The sequence below is a fragment of the Cyprinodon tularosa genome, unplaced genomic scaffold (genome assembly GCF_016077235.1).
Source record: "Cyprinodon tularosa strain WSP-4 unplaced genomic scaffold, ASM1607723v1 ctg166, whole genome shotgun sequence".
Taxonomy (NCBI): Eukaryota; Metazoa; Chordata; class Actinopteri; order Cyprinodontiformes; family Cyprinodontidae; genus Cyprinodon; species Cyprinodon tularosa.
Genome location: NW_024038493.1, coordinates 397,856 through 403,855, shown reverse-complemented (window position 1 = coordinate 403,855; position 6,000 = coordinate 397,856). Strand labels below are relative to the sequence as shown.

General features: G+C 37.6%; 1 protein-coding gene across 1 annotated transcript in view; it reads left to right on the top strand.

The window, feature by feature from the left end:
* The first annotated feature begins 390 nt into the window (after nucleotides 1-390).
* Nucleotides 391-6,000, top strand: part of LOC119780773 (collagen alpha-1(VIII) chain-like) — a 29,136-nt gene continuing 23,526 nt past the window's right edge. The window contains exon 1 of the mRNA XM_038280917.1: nucleotides 391-564. The gene's annotated coding sequence lies outside the window, so the exon portion shown is untranslated. The remainder of the gene's footprint in view (nucleotides 565-6,000) is intronic.

Sequence of the window (6,000 nt, the reverse complement as noted above, 5' to 3'; positions counted from 1 at the left end):
ATTTTCACAATTCAAGGAGGAATTTTAACCACACTTGGTTTTTTCTTTGTATTGAGAAAAGTGGTCATTTGACCTATGTAACAGTTTGGTATAGGGCCCTCTGGTGAGATAATTTTATGAACTCTTGCGAATGTACTGTAACAACCACAAAACCCCCCTTCTCAGCTTGAATATGACCTTAGCAAATGCTGGCTAACCAAAGTCAGACCCTGCCTTTAAATCTTTCTGCATGTGAAGAATGCACACAGAGGTCCAAGTTAAACGAGTATCTTCCTCTTCATCGAGATATATAGTTGATGCAGCTGGTTGGGTTTCCTTTTTTTCCCCCCACTTTCCTTTTGCTCAGCCCCTAATGCTGCAAACACAACGTTCCACTGGTGGTTTTCTCTTGTTTTCCCCTTCTTCTGCTCTCACATGTATAGAGCCGGGGCTTCTCGTCTGGCTGCCTGTTGTGCTCCACCCACCTTGTGATAAAAGCCGAAAACTTTCACTGGAGCTGCTGGAAAAGCATACTCTTTCGAACTCTGTGATTCTCATAATCAGCAACCACTGCCACTTTTAAAGGTAGGTTATGTCATGACTTTTATAGATGAATTACTTTTGCTTGTGGAGAGTTTTTCAGGATGCATTAAGGGAGGGCATTCTTTGTTAGATGTATGATTTCAAGAAACAAAGTCCTTTTATAGATTATACGTAACTAGAAAGCAGCAGGTAAACCGAAGTGCATCTTATATCAGCAGCACTGACATCAGCCAGAATGAGAAGGATTCTCTTTGCTGATGTAAAGCCTTGCCTATCAAACCTGACCTATTGTCTCATGGAAAAAGAAAGTCCAGGAGACCCACCTGGCGAGAACAGCTCTGTGCTTGTTAAAATAAATGTACTGTGAGGCATCCTGACAGGACTTGGCTGTCGGCAGCACTGCTTGAAAAATATTGGCTGCTTTCTGAGTTTGAAGTAGAATAGGTATAACTTTCCAAGCAGACATAAGGTGACATATTAGAATAGTTTAGCCATCAATGTTCTATGAAGATATCCCGAAGCAGCTAGACTTTGACTCCTTTGCTCCTGTTTTTAATGTCTACAGAGTTTTGCAGACTTTCATATATTAGCAGTTTCTTGACAGTTTTGTAGTGAAACCTTAGATGAAACTGAAATGAAGAATTTTCAGAAATTGCTGTAACATGTAAGAAAATCAGCTTCAGGCTTCCTTGCTGAAGATGAAAATCTAAATCATCATAAGAGAAAAAACCTTTGATCTTTTTAAATGTATCTATCATTGTTGTCAATAGCTGCTAAAAAAACTATACCTGGGATATACATTAAAAAAATTATTAGAAGAAGTTGTTCTTTCATTATTGTTTTGTTTTATTTTATCTGAGGCTAAAAGGAATATATTAGTTTCATAACTCTGAGGCTAAAGAAAGAATCTAAATCCCTCTTAATCTTCAGAGAAAGTTTTAGATCTGGTCATTCATCCTGACATGAACCCACATTCTCTCTCAAGCAAAATAACCCCACAGCATGCTTCATTACCATATTTTTATGAGGTTGTTTTGTTGGGGTTGGTTTTAGATGTTTATTGTTGCTAACATTGGACGTGACCAAAATCCTTTCCCGTGATTAATCAAAAATTTTCTTTTTTTGAAAATAAAAGCAAAACCTGGTAAATTTCTTGGAAAATGTTTCAGTTTTCATATATAGTGAGTCCTTCAAATTCTATCTAAGTTTGTGTAAGTTTTGTAATGAATCCATATTTTATCCAGATAATAGCTGCATTTCCATTATAAATTCAGTTTCAATTCAATTCAATTCAGTTTATTTATATAGCGCCAAATTCACAACACATGTCATCTCAAGGCACTTTACAGTTCAACCAGATCATACAGTCAAATTGATACAAAGTTTTCTATCTAAGGAAAACCAGTTGATTGCATTGACTCATTGACTCAAATACAATCTCCCACACTAAGCATGCTTGTAGCGACAGTGGAGAGGAAAAACTCCCTTTTAACAGGAAGAAACCTCCAGCAGAACCAGGCTCAGTGTGAGCGGCCATCTGCCGAGGCCGACTGGGGTTCAAGGAGACAGAAGCAGAGATACAAAAAGCAGCTGTAAAAGGCGGCCCCGTCCAGGAAACACACAGCCAGGCAGACGAGCTCCAAGGCAGCTCCCATGCCAGAGGACGAAGAGAGCACATCCACTCAGTCACGGTCAGAGAAACAGGACCACACTGGAAAACAGGCCGATCTCCAACATCTATTAACAAGGGTGTTGATAGAAGCAGCACAGCTGATGTTTTTTTCCAGGATGACGTCACAGCCAAACAGGAACAGACGAGGCAAAGCTACTCTGAGGAAAAGCAGAGAGAGCAGAAGGTTAGAGATTGAACTAACAGATTCTGCAGAATAGGAGAACAGAGAGAGAATGAAGCAGAATGATGAAATGGGGGTCCCTATGTCCTCCAAAAGTCTAAGCCTATAGCAGCATAACTATAGAGATAGCTCAGGATAACCTGAGCCACCCTAACTATAAGCTTTATCAAAAATGAAAGTTTTAAGCCTAGCCTTAAAAGTAGACAGGGTGTCTGCCTCACGGACTAAAACTGGTAGTTGGTTCCACAGGAGAGGAGCCTGATAACTAAAAGATCTGCCTCCCATTCTACTTTTAGAAATTCTAGGAACCACTAGTAAACCTGCAGATTGAGAGCGAAGTGCTCTGTTAGGAACATAAGGAACAATCAGATCTCTGATATAAGATGGAGCTTGGCCATTTAAGGCTTTATATGTGAGAAGGAGGATTTTAAATTCTATTCTTGATTTAACAGGAAGCCAATGAAGAGAAGCCAGGATAGGCGAGATATGATCTCTCTTTTTAATTTTCATTAGAACTCTGGCTGTAGCATTTTGGATCAGCTGAAGGCTTTTAACTACAGTTTGTGGACTTCCTGATAGTAAAGAATTACAATAGTCCAGCCTTGAAGTAACAAATGCATGGACTAGTTTCTCAGCATCACCCCTGGACAGGATATTTCTAATTTTTGCAATGTTCCTCAGATGAAAGAAGGATATTCTAGAAACCTCTTTGATATGGGATTTAAATGACAGGTCCTGATCAAAAATAACACCAAGATTTTTTACTTTATTATCTGAAATCAGTTTAATCCCATCCAAATGAAGTGACTGGCTAATCAGTTTCTTTTTCAGAGACTCTGGTCCAAAGACTATAACTTCTGTTTTGTCTGCATTCAGAAGCAGAAAATTAAGAGTCATCCAGGTTTTTATGTCTTCAAGACATGCCTGTAATCTATGTAATGGGTTAGCTTCATCTGGATTTATAGACAGATATAGCTGGGTATCATCAGCATAACAGTGGAAATTAATCCCATGCTGTCTAATAATTCTACCAATTGGGAGCATGTATAAAGTAAAGAGAATTGGTCCTAGCACTGATCCCTGTGGTACTCCACAGGTAACCTTTGAGCGTGTTGAAGATCTATCATTAACATGAACAAACTGAATTCGATCAGATAGATAAGATTTAAACCAGTCTAGTGCTGTCCCTTTAATTCCAACAAAATATTCAAGTCTTTCTAAAAGAATATTATGGTCAACTGTATCAAATGCAGCACTAAGATCCAACAGGACGAGCACAGATACAAGTCCATTATCTGAGGCCATGAGAATATCATTAGTGACTTTCACCAGAGCTGTTTCAGTGCTATGATGAGCTCTAAAGCCAGACTGAAACTCTAAATAAGAACAGAACTTGGGTAAAGTTCTGCTAATGTTGAAGAAACACAATCATGCAGTTTATGTGTTTTTATTACATATTAAATACCTTAAAACAACAGGTAAATACATTTGTTCATGAGATAATTATGAAAAACATACTGCCCCATTATCCCCCTACAACCTCACGTCGTTCTCTTTGTCTTTTTACTAATAGTTATGTATGGTTATTGATCAAAAAAAGGTTTTTCATTCCAGTTTTATAAAATACAGCCAAAAAATCTTATCATTCTAGTTAATTGAAGAGAGAAAGCAAAACAACAAATAGAAAACAAAAAAAGCTAGATATCAGTGGGTGCACACAGCGACACAGACCTTAATTATTGTAGGCATGTCCGTTTAAGAGAGAAAGACTTAAGTATTGAACTTATGGTGAAAGGGACAGATGTAATCCTTAAAACTATGCTTTAACTGCACATTATATGGGCTGCAACATATGGTTGTGGGGGCTTATCACTGCAGAAAGAAGATATGCACCTCAGAAAGTAGGTGGGAATCCAAAAGGGACACCTACTGCACCAATTGGACATTTATGTACTCTTTGTTTGATTCATACCATTGAGGCCTTTAAAAAGATCCTTTCATCCCTTTTTTTGGATTAACCATATCTCACAATAAAAGATTGACCTTTAGCTTTTCATATATGTGATATAAGGAGCATATTCAGAAAGAAACAGTTTGTTTTGACACATGTCAACAAGTAACTGCCAAAAAGTGGGGGGAAAGCTGCCCACTCTCATGCAGAGGAAACAGTTTTCAGCACTCAAAAAAGGACGTTTGTTCTGCTGCTCTAAACTCAGTACTTACATCCGCCTGCAGAGTCATGTGGATCAGGGAAAGAATCAGTCCAAACATTGTGACTGGTTCAGTGCATGTCTGAAGGTGCATCAAATTTGGTCTGTTTCAGATTCAAATAAGACTTTTGCTTTTTCTTTTCCTACGTTGCTGCGGTGAAGAAGATAATATTGTAGATTTCCTTCTAAATAATCATCACAATACCAATCGGGTACATTTTTCAACTATTTTAAAGAGATCATGACAAATAATAGGTTTTGTAAGACCTATTAGTGGTATTAAGAAAACATATCTATTTTAGTATTTGAGGTACAAATTTTGTGATTTCTTTTTTTGCAGTTGTGGTATCAACATTAACATATTTAACTCCTGTTAAAAGGCCAGGTTTAATTTATTTTAAGAATATGCTACCTATATCCCCTTTGGAATGGATATCGTTTGGCTTCTTTTGTTAGCCTGCAATGCCCCATACCTGTCTAAGTCTATGAAAGAGTTAAAGGGATTTGTTGGCCTGGCTGAATAGGCGAGGTTTTCTGCTCTCCTGTACAGGGGTTGGGGTTGCGATGTGCAAAATGTGAACAGTCTGGTCCTCAAAAGAATGTCCTTTGTCCATAAGGTGTAGATGTACCGCAGAGCCTTGTCCCGAGGAGGTTGCTTTATGTCTTCCCTTCAGTTTGAAATCTCCCTAACATTAAGTGCATAATCTGCAGCTTCAGCCACTGTGATTCAAAGCAGTGTATTGCTAACATGCAGACCACTTTATCCTGTATAGATCTCCCAATACATAAACAATAACTGCAGATTTTTGGTAACCAAAAGCCAAGCTACCCTTTCTTTGTGGTTCACTTATTAATGTCTGACTAGTTACTCAAATAATTTCTGAGTTATGATGAAGTATACTTTTTTCCATAACCCTAAGTAGACACACATAAATCTTATGATTACCTTTCAGCATTCAACTCCAAAGCAATGTTGAAAGCAGGAAAAGGAGAATAAGTTTTTGGCTGTTTGTGACAGCTTTATGGTTGTCCAAGAAAGCTGTTGTAACCCTTACTGTCAGATGGTTTTTCAATTATTCATATTCACAGTTTTATGATCTCTATAACTAACCCAAAATCATGTTACTTTTTACTGAACTGTTCATTTAAATAAATGCAAGTAACTGAGTTGTAGCATCAAATCATCCTATCTGAAATATGTTACTGTCAAACAGCTGTAAGTTTCCTTACCCTTATATTCACATAACTTCATTTTTCTCTTTCTCTCTTACAATTCATTTTGGTTTTTATATGTTTTTAAAAAAAATGTTACCTCAATTCAAAATTTTGGAGACCTGCCATACATTCAGAGCAGAGCTACATATCCAGTCTCAAAAAAGGAGATTAGTAACTGCTGCACCATCATTTTGACTGAA